At 45.1% G+C, this 16,431-nt stretch overlaps 1 pseudogene; it reads right to left on the reverse strand.

Moving 5' to 3' along the window:
- Nucleotides 1-1,147: 1,147 nt before the first annotated feature.
- Nucleotides 1,148-1,247, reverse strand: LOC130023186 (uncharacterized; annotated as a pseudogene).
- Between the last annotated feature and the right edge of the window lie 15,184 nt (nucleotides 1,248-16,431).

Genomic DNA, 16,431 nt, shown 5'->3' on the forward strand with positions numbered 1-16,431 from the left:
TACGTCTAACTTATGCTGTATTGAATTTTTTTCCTAAGTACCAATTATATGTGTATGTAGTATGTAGACAGTGTGTGTGTATGGATGGATGGATGTGTGTTGTGAGTGTGTGTGTGTATGTGAATGTGTCAGGCATCAAACATAGGCCCTCACACATGCAAGTCATGCTCTCATCCAGTGAGTTCTAGCTCCCATCCTCGGAGTGTAAGATTTGATAAGAAAGATTGATGTCCCCATCACCACCACTTGCTGCTATCAACAGTCTAGCCCCTTGCTTGTGGGAGGAAATCAGCAAAAGCTTGTCAACTTAAATTCCTTCTACTAGGAAGCAGAAAGGAGTGGGGAAGGAGTCCCAGTTGGTTGAGGAAACCTTGCTGCTTCTATTTTCCTGTATAAAAACCATTTAAAAGGTTTATCAGAGAAACAGAGGAGCTAATCTCAGCTCCAGTCTGGGGCCTCACTCAGCAGGGCTTGGTAGTGGAATAAAATGAATTGATTAGGTCTCCTCAATCAATTAGGTCTCCTACTTCCCATGTAGCTGTCGTTGGGTTTAAGTCATCCATTTAAATTCTATGGGTGACACATATGTGTCTAAGAGCAGAAGTGACAAAGATTCAGCACCTATGCAAGTGTCCATGAATTTACATATTCATCCAGCCATACAATCACTGATGCATCATCTGTCATCATCACTGAAGAACCTCTCTCTCTCTCTCTCTCTCTCTCTCTCTGTGTGTGTGTGTGTGTGTGTGTGTGTGTGTGTGTGTGTGTGTGCTAGGAAGCAAGATTTTGATGGGGTGGGGTTGAGGGACTCAGGAGAGGCAGTTACAAGGCTCTCAGGAATCCAGTGCCTGCCATTTTCCCAGATGGCCCAACAGCCATCTGGGATATGCCTCTTTGCAGCCACAATATTTTCCAACTCACATGCATTAAACTTGGAGACACAGATCTTCTGGTGTCTTCTGGAACTTGAACTTGACCTCCATAACATGCTCCTAGCTTTGTGGTATGGTGCAAATGGATATGACTACTTGGCCAATGAGGAGTCTGGTCACTGTCCCCAGAGGCTTTCCAAAGGTGCCCAGATACCTGTGTGGTGCCTAAGAATAGAATAGCATGAAGGAAGATGTGAACGTCTACCCAAAAGAATGGTCTCCAGGGTCCCTTAGCACAGCCCCCGTGAACTACAGGCTGTGCACACTGCAAGGAGGCTGCTGTTTGCAGCCAGTGTGCAAAGGGCCCCACAGCCCTTGTCTGCACTGTCTTTGCATTTCCGTTCTCCTTAGAGCTGAGGCTGCCGGGAGGACTGGAGGTCGCAAACCTGTTACAGAGCTCATACACTTTGCCTCTGTAACCATGTGTACTTGGTTGTGGCACACTAAAGACCATATACTTAGTTGTGGTGTTTGGAATTCAGATCAGCAGCATTGCCAGGATAGATCTCTGGCTTGTGATGAGAGGGGGTGGGTAGCAGGGAGTGGTGGGGACATCAAACTCTCCACCTCACACATGCAAGGCAGAGACTTAGCCACTGAGCAATCTCTGGGCCCTTCAGGATCAATCGTCTGCTCTTTGGGCACATAGTAAAGAAAAACAAAGTCACTATTTCTTGGAAATTTCTCAAGGCAGAGAGAGGCAGAGAACATCTTATATATTGTTAACAAATATATAAGATGACACCGACTGTAAAAGTTGGGAAGATCAGCAGACAGTGGAAATGGACTTATTTCAGATGAGTGCTATGGAACAATTTGAAATGTCAGAGAGAATCAAATATACAAAACCCCTAAGCCAGAGACTTCCCCACAGGTAGGGGGAGGGTTTGGGATGGGGAGTATACTGGGGTTTTTGGGTACTGGTGAAGGGACGGGTATTTAAATCATTGTACGACAGAGACTTAAACCCGAAAGCTTTGTAACTGCTCTCACAGTGATTCAATAAATAAATTTATAAAAAAGAAAAAAAAAGTAAGGTGGAGTCCATGCTCAATTCAATCAACCTAATCAATGGCTGAATAATTAGCAATACTCCTACATTAAAAAAAAACAAACCTCTGGAAGGTCTGTGAGGCATGAGAGGGGTGAACTAGGTGGGTACCATCAGGACATGAGAACAGTGAGGCCAAAGCGATCAAAACAGAAGGACAGGGGGCTGGAGCGATAGTACAGAGGGTAGAGCATTTGCCTTGCACGCGGCCGACCTGGGTTCGATTCCCAGCATCCCATATGGTCCCCTGAGCACCACCAGGAGTGATTTCTGAGTGAAGAGTCAGGAGTAACCCCTGAGCATCACCAAGTTTGACCCAACAAGCAAAGCAAAACAAAACAAAACAGAAGGGCAGCGGGGTCAAGTTCAGTTGCCATCGGCACCACTTCAGCACCCACACCTGGCCTTCTTCTTGACTTCTTGGTCTCCCTGATCCAGAAAGCTTGTTTTTTTGAGAGTGATTAGAGAAAGAAGTGTTTTCATGGGCTTGCCATTTTGCATTCCAACTTTCTGAAATAAATTATCGTGTGTGATTCTTACTACAGGCCTGTGGGTGTTGGATGAACACATAGTATTTTCCATTTTGACAAATGAATGAAGACATGAATAAAATAAATAAGAAAAGCATTTTTGGGGTTAGTCTTGGCAAAGTCACAGAAAATACCACCTGGTCAGGATGGGGTTTAATTTGCTGCTTAATTAATTCACTTGATTCCTCAAACACCTCAGGATACTTCTTAGAGAAACCTAAAGGAGAACCTAGGGCTATAAAGGGTTAGTTATACTCCTTGCCTGAGGTATCCAGCAGGGGGGCCAAGCTCCAGCTAAGGGAGAAATGCTGAAAAACCTTCAGCTCATTCCAAACGTCCTGAGTGAACTTGCCAAGTCTGATCTGTCAGCACCGGTGATAATGCTGTAATTTATGTTGGCCTGTGATGATAGGATTGAACAAGACTTGAAAATCTTTTCTTACCACACAGGACAAAAATGCGTTTTCATTTAAGAGGTTTCAAATCAATGATCAAAATAAACATATCCATCTGATTGTTGAAATAATTAGATGAAATAACGTTGGTTTACTACAGGGAGGCAAATTATATCCACTTATAGCACTTTATAACACAGTTATTTTATTCCATCCTTCATTCCAACCACATCTGAAAGGAAACAGAATTTTTGTTGGTGCTTCTGTTAAACATGAACTCCAAAAGTAGTTCCCTTATATGCTACCTCAATAAACAATTATTAAAACAAACACCCAGGCACACATAAGGTAGTTCCCTTTAAAAACTGAAAGCATACTTGATACTTCTATATTTCACCATTTAAATGACTATTGCTTTGACTAGAAAGATACTGCAGAAGGTAAGGATTTAGCCTTGCCTGTAGCCAATCCAGATTCTATACTTGGCACAGTATACGTTCCCCTCGGCCTGCTCAAATACCACCAGGGGTCACTCCTGAGCACAGATTCAGGAATAGCCCCTGAGCGTCTCTAGGTGTGGCGCAAGCCCTTCCCCCAACCTCCCACCCCCCCCCCCCCAATAAAATAAAAAGTAATAAAACGACTGTAGTCATAAGCTTCCCACTGGCCATTGAAAGGAAACAGTCATCTTGGCAGTCCTTGAAATCTTTTTTATCTCTATTTTTTGGTATATATGAGTGAAACTTTCTTGGAGTTTCAGGCACATTCATCTTGTTTCCCCCAACTTTCTTTTCATATATTTCAATAGTTATTAGGCACTGATGTGACTTTTTTTCTTACAGATGAATCCAGACAAGTCTGATATAGGATCTTCCGAGCTGATGGCCTGCTGCGTTTCATACTTAGAAGTCTCTGTGTATATTTCTCGTGTCCATTCTAGAAAGACTGAATAAGATAGGCTGGAAAGGAGTTGAAAACTGCATCTTCATCTGGAATTAGTTAAATGAGGTAGTGAGGGAAAAAATGAGAAATCATTCCAGCAAAGGAACACTCCTACAAATTCACAGAATCATCCGCTGGAAAGATTCCATGGGGGATTAGTTCCTCTACTTTCTACTTCCAAGAGACAACCTCATCCAAGTCATTTCAATGCTTCTAACTTCTGGAAGACTCCTAAAGGTCAGTCAGCCTTAGCTCTTCCCTCTCTCCTGACATTCTCATTTGGAGGAAAGTCTTTCATGCCTTGAAACTAGATAGCTCTGCAGAAGCTACAAAAGTAGAAGGTTTTACACGCAAGTGATTTTTGTCACAAGGATACACACACACACACACCACAGTATCAAGAAAGAGAGATATTGGGACTGGAGCGATAGCACAGCGGGTAGGGCATTTGCTTTGCATGCAGCTGACATGGGTTTGATTCCCAGCATCACATATGGCCCCCTGAGCACCTCCAGGAGTAATTCCTGAGTGCAGAGCCAGGAGTAACCCCTGTGTATCGCCAGGTATGACCCAAAAAGCAAAAAAAAAAAGGAGATATTGTAAGTTAGTGCTGACAAATTGCAAAAACTCTATGCAATACACCAGTACTATTCCTGTTAAGTACTGAATTATTTCACTTCTTATTAAAATAGTTTTGTATCACGATCACGTTCACAATCATCCTGTTGTTCATAGATTGCCTCGAGCAGGCACCAGTAACGTCTCCTTCGTCCTAGCCCTGAGTTTTTAAAGTGCCATATTCAAGGCCCTTTCAGGGTTAGGAGAATGAGACCCATCATTGTTACTGGTATTTTGCATATTGGGTACGCCAAGGGGAGTATGCCAGACTCTGCTGTGTGGACAGGTTACATTCGGTAGCCTGCCAGGTTGTCCAAAGTAAGAATGAGATAAGATATCACACGGCCACGAATGCGGCCGTGTGCTTCCGGGACCTGGGTTTTATAGTCTCTGGGTCTTGGCCGTTGATGGGATTACACGGCACCGGGGGGCGGGGGGGTGGTCAGTTGGTGGGTGTGACCCCTGCCTACTGGAATTTGGAGGATCTGGGTGCAGGATGCTCAGCCCCGATCCGAGCAGGCTTGGAGAGCTCAGCCCTGGGACCTGCATGCCTTTGTTCCTCTGCCGGTACCTTCAAGCATGTGGAGAGTGGTCTCAGCATGGTGGTGGCTGGTTCTGGAGGTCTTCGGCTGCTGGAGCCCTGGTCGGGGCGGAGAGGGAAACTCAACCCGCTCCCCTCCAAGGGGCCCCGGCGAGGACAGCCAGGCACGGGGGCAGGAGACCCTGGAAAGCATCGCGGTTCCGGCGGTGTCTGGTGAGCTCTCACTGGCCCTTGAAAATTCGGGGGAGAGAATGTAAATCTCGCGCTGGGCGGTACCCATATCTGCAGCAAGTCTCCAAGGTGAACAGCCTCTGGCATGAGTTTTGTATATTTTTGGTCAAATCACACTTCACTCAATGAGAGAAGGAATCTGGAGTTCTGACCACCTCCGTCGATGATCGAAGATCAGGGACGCTGCCCCATTTGCCAAGGTGTCAAAAATCAGATGGACTGAACACATAATGCGATTTGGAGACGACTGCTGGAGTAGAGCTATTACCGACTGGATTCTACAGGACTTCAAAAGAACACCTGGCCGTCCACCTACAAGATGGTCAGAGTTCTTCATCAAGACCCTGAACAGAAAAGGTTTGAGGCTCTTTGTGTTCCTGGAATAAGCAGACGCCATTGGGCTACATTAGCACATGACAGTGTCAAATGGAGACGTTACTGGTGCCCGCTGGAGCAAATAGACTAACAACAGGATGGCAAGTGATTACAAGTGATTAGTCAAATCATGTTCACTATAGAAAATTATAAAAAGGAGACAAATTTTAATATCCAAGTTTACCTTAAAAGTCACTATTTAAAGTCTCTGCTAGTTTAAATGATTTTCTCTGTAGATAAAGGTTCCTGTGAGTTTTGAATGATCAATTCAGACTTTAAAATATTATGTAGGGGCTAAAGAAATAGTACAGCTGGTAGGGCACTTGTCTTGTATGCAGTGAACCCAGATTCGATTTCTGGTATCTCATATGGTCCCCTGAGCACCACCTGGCATAATTTATGTGTGCAGAGACAGGAATAACCCATAAGTATCACTGGGTGTGGCCAACTTTACCCCCAAAATAAAAAATAAAATAATCTTGTAATTATTTCTTCTCAATGAAATCATTATACCATCACTTTTCCATGCTTATCAGTGTGTATCTATATCATTATTTTAGTTCATTTAAAATTTATTTAATATTTGAGGGGGCTGGAGCAATAGCACAGCAGGTAGGTCATTTGCCTTGCATGCAGCCGACCCTGGTTCAATTCCAAGCATCTCATATGGTCCCCTGAGCACTGCCAGGAGCAATTCCTGAGTGCAGAGCCAGGAGTAATCCCTGTGCATTGCCGGGTGTGACACATAAAGAAAAAAATTATTTAATATTTGAAAAATCACCTTAGACTTATAAGCCTAGTAGAGGTGGAGTCGCTAGGCTACTCTTAATAATTTTCTAGTAAAAAAAATAAAAACTAAAATTCTGTACAACATATTTAAATGTAAGTTTTTTAAATACATTATTAAGATTTTTTTTTTGCTCTAGAAAAGCCCCTGTTTGCTCTTGATCAAATATCACTCTTTCTTTCCTGCCATATCTCTCTACATTTCTTTCAGTAAAATCTATTTTGCATCACTATAGACTATAGACCAAACATGATTGCCGGTCAATGCCTCTTTTGCAAACCACAACATCCAAAAGGAGAGAGAGAACAAAAAGGAATACCCTGCCACAGAGGCACGGTGGGATGGGGGCGGTGAGGGGGTGGGAAGGACACTGGGACCCATGGTGGTGGAAAATGGGCACTGGTGGAGGGATGGGTACTTGATCATTGTATAACTGAAACCCAAGCACAAAAATTTGTGAGTCTACAACTGTACCTCATGGTGTTTCACTAATAAAAAATTTTAAAAATAATAAAAAATAAAAAAATAAATAAAGACAGTGTTAAGTTACTAAGAAAGCAAAATGAAACTTAGAAACCAAAAATTAATAAAAAGTTAGAAATTAAGCTTTTTTTTTTTTCAGAGACATCTGCCAGTCCCTGAGACTGGTCTTTGATTTGACAGTCAAGTTCAAAGCTAAAGCCCACTTAAGATAGAATTCTTCTAGGACACCACCAAATAGTACTGGTTACCTAACTAGTAATTCCATCAGTGAAAAATGGATCAAGAAAAAAAATCACTCTCAAAAGCAGTAAAAAGTAAAAAGCCCTCCCGTTGATCGTCGATTTGCTCGAGCGGGCCCAGTAACGTCTCCATTGGAGACTTTGTTGTTACTGTGTCTGGCATATCGAATACTCTCGGTAGCTTGCCGGGCTCTCCGAGAGGGGCGGAGGAATCAAACTCGGGTCGGCCATGTTGGCCGCTTGTAAGGCGAACGCCCTACCCGCTGTGCTATCGCTCCGCCCATAAAGAGGTATTTTTCAGGGGTGGAGAGATAGGCCAAGCTTGCCTTCCATAGTGCTGGCCCTGCTTCAAATCCCTTGTCCACATGGCTTCTCCCCAGAATTGCCAGGGCCACTCCTGATCACAGAATCAGGAATATCTCTGGGCACTGTTAGGCATGACAAATTCAGATTTGGGGGAGGGATAAAAGCCTTCTCAGACGAACAAGAACTAAAGACATTTGATAAATCAAAATCAACACCGAGGGGCTAGAGCAATAGCACAGCGGGTAGGGTATTTGCCTTGCATGCAGCCGACCTGGGTTCAAGCTCCAGCATCCCATATGAAGCCAGGAAGTAATTCCCAGCACTGAGACAGACCCCAGAACATTATACTAGAAATAGCTACTCAGCACCACCAGGAATGATCCAAAAGCAACAACAAAAAAATTGCCATCCTTCTAGATGTCTTTCAGAGTTTTCTCAGATGATGAATGCCACTTGGTTGTCTGTGTCTGGTAATGGAGACAGAATGGGCACACAACCTCTTCACCATCAGGATGAATTCCACTTTGTCTGTATGTTTGTTTGTTGGGGGATCTGCACTTTATCATGATCAGGGATTAGTCTTAGCTCTGTGCTTGGGGGTACCGCACCCAGCTGTGTTCAGGGGTACCATATAAGGTGCTGGGATCATACTCAGGTCAATCACAAGCAAGACAAGCATCTTATCCACAGAACTTCAGAGAAAAAAGTTCAAGGGAGTGACAGAAGGGTCAGAGGTATATGCCTTGCATGTACAAGGATTCTAGTTTTAAACTCAGTAACACATTTCTACCACCCCATAGACATACTTAGCATCACAGGGTGTAATGCAGAAAGCCCCCAGCACTGCTGGGCCTGAGCAGTGCTACAACTCCAGACCATGATATTGAACCAGCTGACCTGCTGACCAAATACTGCCAGAACGGCCCCTGGGTTCCTGAGCACTGCCTCAGAGCCCCTCACCTCAAATATTAAAAGTTCCAAAGATGATCAAGTACAAACCAATATGGTTTCCTTCTTTTCCTTCTCTCTTAGTACTGGCATCACCTCCCTCAGGGCCAAGTGTGGCTAGCGGTAGTGTTGGTGCCTGGCATAAGCCCAGCCCTGTTTGACTCCCAGCACCACTCGGCCTCCTGAGCGTTACCAGCTGTTGGTGTTGAAAGGTCCCAATCAGGGGGCTGGATGATAGTACAGCGGATAGGGCATTTGTCTTGCACGCAGCTGACCGACCAGGATTTGATTCCCAGCATTCCATATGGTCCCCTGAGCACTGCCAGAGTGATTCCTGAGTGCAGAAGTCAGCCCTGAGCATCACCCGGTGTAACCCAAAAAGCCAAAAAAAAAAAAAAAGTTCCCAATCACCACCTAGGCAACCTTCATAATCCTTGTGCCACAGAGCCTGAGCAGTGCCACATCTACAGGCCCATTTTCGCCAGGAATAGCCTCTAATTCCTGTGAGCACTGTTTCAGCCCCCCAAAAATATATCAGAGAAAGTACATGTCTGGAGTTGTCTCTGGTGAGGAACTTATACCCATCCTGAAAAAGAGGTACAGAGGAGAAATCCTTATAAAATTGTGTACTGGGGCTGGAGCAATAGCACAGAAGGCAGGGAGTTTGCCTTGCACGCGGCCAACACAGGTTTGATTCCCAGCATGCCATATGGTCCTCTGAGCACCGCCAGGAGTAATTCCTGAGTGCAGAGCCAGGAGTAACACCTGTGCATTGCTGGGTGTGACTCAAAAAGCAAATAAAAAAACAAAAAACAAAAAACAATTGTGTCCTACTTTTAGGCAAATAAGAATTTTATTTTTAATTAAAAAATTTAAATATATGTATAAATATATATATAACATATATGCACATATATAACATATATATATATAAAACTTCTCCCGGAAGGGACCATAAAACCATGCCACCGGACTCCATAGCAGGCTGTTTTCACTATGGCGTCCCAGAGTGGGGTGGGTGAGAGCCCTCTCCGCCCAGCCCTGGGAGGTAGCCAACCTCCATTACCCAACCGCCGCCACATTTCAGGCTGCTTTCTGGACCGCGGCTGCCCGACACATTATAAGACACTTCCTACCCATTTTCCATAATTACCACACCATATTTGATGGGGTTCAGACAGCAGGCAACAAATCATAGGGAAAATATTTTTATATATATATATATATATATATATATATATCTCTTAGAGAGCCCAGCAAGCTACCAAGACTATCCTGTAAGCACAGGTAAAGCCTGGCAAGCTCCCCATGGTGTATTCAATTTGCCAAAAACAGTAACAATAATGGGTCTCATTCTCATGACCCTTAAAGAGCCTCCAATATTGCACCGTTGGGAAGGATGATTAAGGAGAGGGTGCTAAAATCTCAGGGCTGAGAGGAATAGAGACATTACTGGTGCCCACTCCAGTAAATGGACAAACAACGGGATAACAGCGATACAGTGATACATATAATGACAATAGTGCCAATATTTTTGCTTTATGCTTGCAGAACTCCTACACCATGCCCAACTCCAGAATGCCAGAATTCTTCCTTCATTATTCCAAAGTCCCTTTCCCCATTCCCAGTCACTCCTTGGTATGTGTAGATCAAAATTCTACTGATCCTAACTTAGGGCTGTTTCCACTGGGGAGTGTCTGTCTAATCCTTTGTTCATTTCCTTAGACTCAGCATACGAGTGAGATCATCTGGTGTTTGTCTTTTGCTTTCTGGCAGAGAATTTCTCTTCTGTGTTTCTTCTTCATCAATTGAAAGTAACTGGTACACTTAAGTGTTGGGTGGCTAATTCTGCTTCTCTTCAGGGGGATTAGCAGATACTGTCTAATGAAATGATTTTTCTTAGCAAAAATAATTATTATGGACTAAAGCAGAACAGTAGTGCTAAGCTTCCAAGCATAAATCCAGGCTGTGTGTGAGGTTAAATAGAAAGGCAGAAGTAGGAATATGTATAAAAATTGGTTTGGAAGAGAGGACACAGGCAAAATGGGTATATTTATTTACTCAGGAATCACAATAACTATTCATAGAACAATTATCCTATGAACTGATCGTTGCTAAATTTAAATGACAATGATAAACACCACAGCAAAGTAGATTGTCTTCAATGCATAAAAAAGGTTTGGAAAAAATATACATCAAGGACTGGTGCAGTTTCCTATGGATGGTGAAATAATGAATAACATAAATTATCATTTTGTTTCTCTCCCTTACTAAAGTTCTTTATGATTATCATGCCTGGCTTTTCAAATTTTTATGGAGGCCATTTATTGTTATTTTAATTTGTGTCTGTATCTTTTGGAGTTGGAAAACATTTAAAAATGTTCTTTCAGGGGGCTGGAGGGATAGTGGAACCTTTGCCTTCCATGCAGCTGACCTCAGTTCAATCCCCAGCATCTCATAGGGTCCCCAAAGCACTAGAGGAGTAATTCCTGAGTGCAGAGCCAGGAGTAAGCCCTGAGCATCTCTGAGTGTGGCCCCCAAACAAAACAACAAGACCAAAAAATTTTCTGTACTCCAGGAGTAGAAGCTAAATTTGTAGGGAAGTGGAAACTAGTGCAAAGGGGGAGAAATGTGAAGAGGTTGCGTCTCCTGCCATCTCAGACTATCTGTTCTGACTCTACGCCAGGTTCTCTGGGCCCCCTCTGCCATGAAATGACTCCCCTTCCATCAAGGAGACACCTGCACAAGGGAGAGAGAATCTAAATTTGGGCAGCAAGCCTGGAAATATGGAGGGAGCTTGCCAAAAGGGAGTCGAAATTCTTTCAGGCTCCCATCATGTTCCCTTTGACCATGATTAGGTGACCCCACGGTCTTCTTTCCAAAAATCTCCCTAAAACAAGAAGACTTGGTCAGGTCTTATGTGTGAAGCATCTGGAAGGAAATGCTTCTAAGAATAAGCAATTTCCATCCCAAAGATGGGTCAGAGTCTGAGTCAGTGTTAGCCCCAGTTCCTCGCCAACCTTAAGATTCTCCCAGGTGACCAAAGGAGGAACATATCAGGAGAGACGGCATTTGGCCACCAGATGCAAAGGTCTCTGGGGACCAGTCTATCAAGCATAGGAGCATGTTTATAGGAGAGTCTCCAAGAAACCCAAGAAACACACATTAAAGACATCCTGTAAGTGCTCAGAGATACAGTATTTTCTTTGAAAATAAAATAGAGATGCTCTAAACATTTTCCCATTGGTAAAGCGAGTGAGCAAGTGAGAAATTCTTAGCAGTTACAACTGCTAAACTCTTAAAGTTACAACTTAGGCCAGAAAGATGTTACAGTGGGTAGTGCATTTGCTTTGCATGTGTCTGAGCAAGGTTTAATCCTCACCACCTAATATTATCCCTCAATCCCTGAGCACAGAGCCAGGAATAAGCTCCCTGGTGTGGCTCAAACTCTCCCCTCACCCCTCCAAAAAGTTATATAGCTATCTCTGACTCACAAACTAAGACCACGTGATCCTGTCACCAAATTTCAGTGTTTTTCAAACTTTTAAACCCCAACAAGAAAATTTAAATATAATATCTTTTACTGAAATATACTTTACTACAGTGTTTTCCAAGGTTTTACAACTATATTTCCTTTGGCCTTATTTCCTTCCTTTCCCCTAACCCCCAACTCCAGTCCTACTGCTTAGTCCCTAGCCTCATGCCACCAACCCCCATATATGTGATTTCACCCATTCATTGTCCCCTGGAAATGAACTTGAGGATCACAGAGAACCAAAAGATTCCTGGTTGAGAAAAGCTCATTTACAAAGAAAAGCTTCTCAAAACATGCATACTTTTATAATATGCAAACAGACCTTTCTAGTCTATCCTATTTCTTCTTTTTGAATTCTGGTTTCAATCCACCCAATATATTTCACAATCTAACAATGACTAAAGTGACCTACATCACTTACATACGCAGCTTCAGGCAACTTTCTTGCAAAACGCTCTTAAACTTTCATGAGTTTATTCTCCACTCAAAAGGATCTTTGCCCAATACTACACCATCATTACAAAATACAAGAGTATTTGCCCATGTTTTTAATAAGCAGCTCTTTCAGACAAAACTTGCCCAAGCTTTTCTAATTAAATATTCTCTCTTTGGGTGCTTGTGTGCAGTCCTTAATTTATGTATATCATGGACATTTGCATATTGTTTATAAGATATCATATGTAGATTGGGCTGGAGCGATAGCATAGCGGTAGAGTGTTTGCCTTGCACGCAACCAACATGGCCGACCCGAGTTTGATTCCTTCGCCCCTCTCGGAGAGCCGGGCAAGCTACCGAGAGTATCTCGCCCGCACGGCAGAGCCTGGCAAGCTCCCCGTGACGTATTCGATATGCCAGACACAGTAACAACAAAGTCTCCAATGGAGACGTTACTGGGCCCGCTTGAGCAAATCGATGATCAACGGGAGGGCCTTACTTTACATATGTAGATTATTTAGTCCATGGATATTATAGCCTTTCCATATCCTTTGTGTGTGTGGTCGGGGGGGAATGTTGCCAAACAGGATTGAGAGTGTCCAGGAACCATTCATAGCTGTGCTTGGCAATCCCCCAAGGTCAAACCATTTCATTCTTTGACCCAGTGATGTGGTGCTGCTTGGGTCCAGCAGTGCTGGAGACTACCAGGGCTCCACCCAGTGGGTGGAGGTCATGCAGTGCAGGGGAATTAACTGGGGTTCCCACAATGCAAGACCTTAGTCCTGGTTCCTGACCCAAGGCAATTTCTGCCTTAAATCAGGAACATTTATGTAGCCAGAGAGAGAAGGGCCCTAAGCAATCCTATATAAAGTGAATGAGAATAACAGCCTGATACTAAAAATTAACCTCCCACTTGGTTTGTTCTCAAGGAAATTGTTCAGTAGCTATGATGTCATATCATATCATATGATATCATCACTTGATCACTTGACTTCCCGTTACTCATCGATTTGCTAGAGCAGGCATCAGTAACTTCTTCATTCATCCCTGTCGCATGCTAGTGTAGCCCAATGGCATCTGTTCATTCTAGGGACATGAAGAGTCTCAAACCAATCCTTCAGTGTCTTGACCAAGAAGTGGGCGACCATGTGATCTTCTGACGTCCCGTGGAATCCAGTCAGTAACGGCTCTAGTCCAGCAGTCATCCCCAAATCTCACTACGTGTCCAGCCAATCTGATTTTCGACACCTTAGCAAACAAGACAGCATCCCTGATTCTTTTTTTTTTTAATTTATTTATTTATTTATTTATTGAATCACTGTGGGAAAGGTTACAAAGCTTTCAGGTTTATGTCTCAGTAATGCAAATATCAAACACATTTCCCTTTACCAATACTTATTTTTTACCATGAAGAACCCCAATAAAACCCCACCCCCCACCCCTCCCCGTCCCTGTGAGGCAGATGAATTCTAGTTAACACTCTATCTGCTTTGATTAGATTCATTGTTTCAATAAAAGATTCACCACTATTATTTAGAGTTTACCCCCCCCCCCAAATCAGACATGCTGAAAAAGCATTGTGAAGTGATTTGCTTTCTACAGCTGGGTTAAAGAATTAAATGTTGGTTTTGGATTTCTGCTATTTTACCTATTGACCCTGGAAGTATTTCTACTGAAAGTCAGATAGTTAAGAAACTGGTTTCTGTGTTCTGGAGTCGTGGCCGTGCTGGAGAGCCGCTCGCGGGGGGCAACCGGTGGCCTCGGTAGGGCGTGAAGGGCGGAGCGAAACGCCCCCCTTCCCATGAGGTTTTAGTCGCCCCCACACTCCCGGCTCATACCTGCTGTCCACAAGGCACCCATGTGGCCGCCATCTTTCTTTCCAGAGAGGAGAGGGCGAATGGGGCAACACCCTTTCCCCTCCGGCAGACTTGATGGGCTGGATCAACGCATAGTCCGTTCACTTTTCTGCTCCAAGCTGCTGGGTTCTGCATTAAGTCCTTGTGCTTCTGGGGCCATGGCCGTGCTGGAGAGCCGCTCGCGGGGGGCGACTTGTGACCTCGGTAGGGCGTGAAGGACGGACCGGAACGCCCCCCGACCCATGACCCATGAGGTTTTAGTCACCCCCACTCCCCCGGCTCATACCTGATGTCCACAAGGCTCCCATGTGGCCGCCATCTTTCTTTCCAGAGAGGAGGGGGCGAATGGGGCAACACCCTTTCCCCTCCGGCAGACTTGATGGCCTGGATCAACGCATAGTCCTTTCACTTTTCTGCTCCAAGCTGCTGAGTTCTGCATTAAGTCCTTGTGCTTCTGGGGCCGTGGCTGTGCTGGAGAGCCGCTCGTGGGGGGTGACTGGTGACCTCAGTAGGGCGTGAAGGACGGACCGGAACGCCCCCCTTCCCATGAGGTTTTAGTCGCCCCCACACTCCCGGCTCATACCTGCTGTCCACAAGGCTCCCATGTGGCCGCCATCTTTCTTTCCAGAGAGGAGGGGGCGAATGGGGCAACACCCTTTCCCCTCCGGCAGACTTGATGGCCTGGGTCAACGCATAGTCCGTTCACTTTTCTGCTCCAAGCTGCTGGGTTCTGCATTAATTCCTTGTGCTTCTGGGGCCATGGCTGTGCTGGAGAGCCGCTCGTGGGGGGCGACTGGTGACCTCGGTAGGGCGTGAAGGACGGACCGGAACGCCCCCCTTCCCATGAGGTTTTAGTCGCCCCCACACTCCCGGCTCATACCTGCTGTCCACAAGGCTCCCATGTGGCCGCCATCTTTCTTTCCAGAGAGGAGGGGGCGAATGGGGCAACACCCTTTCCCCTCCGGCAGACTTGATGGCCTGGGTCAACGCATAGTCCGTTCACTTTTCTGCTCCAAGCTGCTGGGTTCTGCATTAATTCCTTGTGCTTCTGGGGCCATGGCTGTGCTGGAGAGCCGCTCGTGGGGGGCGACTGGTGACCTCGGTAGGGCGTGAAGGACGGACCGGAACGCCCCCCTTCCCATGAGGTTTTAGTCGCCCCCACCCCCCCGGCTCATACCTGCTGTCCGCAAGGCTCCCATGTGGCCGCCATCTTTCTTTCCAGAGGGAGGAGGGCGGAAGGGAGCAACACCCTTTCCCCTCTGGGCAGACTTGATGGCCTGGATTAACGCATAGTCCTTTCACTTTTCTGCTCCAAGCTGCTGGGTTCTGCATTAAGTCCTTGTGTTTCTGGGGCTGTGGCCGTGCTCCAAACTTAACTCTGACTTTCAGGGAGAAAGATTGGGTGGTTTACTTCTCATTGATCATTTTGTATACAGATGTCGCGCGGCCGCATAAGCGGCCGCGCGGTTTTGAGAAAAAGTCCTCGTTCCCGCATACTCGAGCTGTGTTTGTAGAGGCTTCTGGTCACCGGGGTTCCATCTGGGGGAGGTGTGCATCCCTGATTCTTGACCGTCGACAGAGGTCGGAACTCCAGATTCTTTCTCTCATTTGAGTGAAACGTGATACTCCAAGTATAGCTCTTTCGATTCCTCTTTGGGAGACCCGAATAGCGAATAGCGTTCTCATCCTGTTTTTCTAGGGCCCAGGTCTCAGAGGCGTATGTTAATGCAGGAAGAGCAGTGGAATCAAAGAGATGTGCCCGGAGCTGGAGGTCCTTCGTCCTCTTAGCTATTTCTTTGATGCTCTTGATTATATCATATGTGATATGATTATATCATATCATATATGCAATTCGCTCTATGTTCCGGAGAGCCCAGAGATGTAAGAGAGCAAGCACATCTATAACAAGGAGCCTTACACATATGTCTTTGAGGCTCACTTCTGATCCTCATTAGCTGTTCGGCCTTATAGGAATTTTCTCATTACTAACACTGACAGTAAAATACCTAACTAGATGGAGTTGCTGAGAGGGCTAAGGAGCCCGGACCCAGAAAGCTCCTGACACATGAGAGTTCACTACTTATTCTTCTTTTGTTTAAGCTACTGCCTCTTTTCTTTTTCCCTCTCCCTGCCCTGCATTCACAATTTCGTCACACACACACACACACACACACACACACACACACACACACCTGTGGGCCCTTCCCCCCTTCTTACTTGACAT

Source organism: Sorex fumeus, unplaced genomic scaffold (assembly GCF_029834395.1).
Source record: "Sorex fumeus unplaced genomic scaffold, SorFum_2.1 ptg000002l, whole genome shotgun sequence".
Taxonomy (NCBI): Eukaryota; Metazoa; Chordata; class Mammalia; order Eulipotyphla; family Soricidae; genus Sorex; species Sorex fumeus.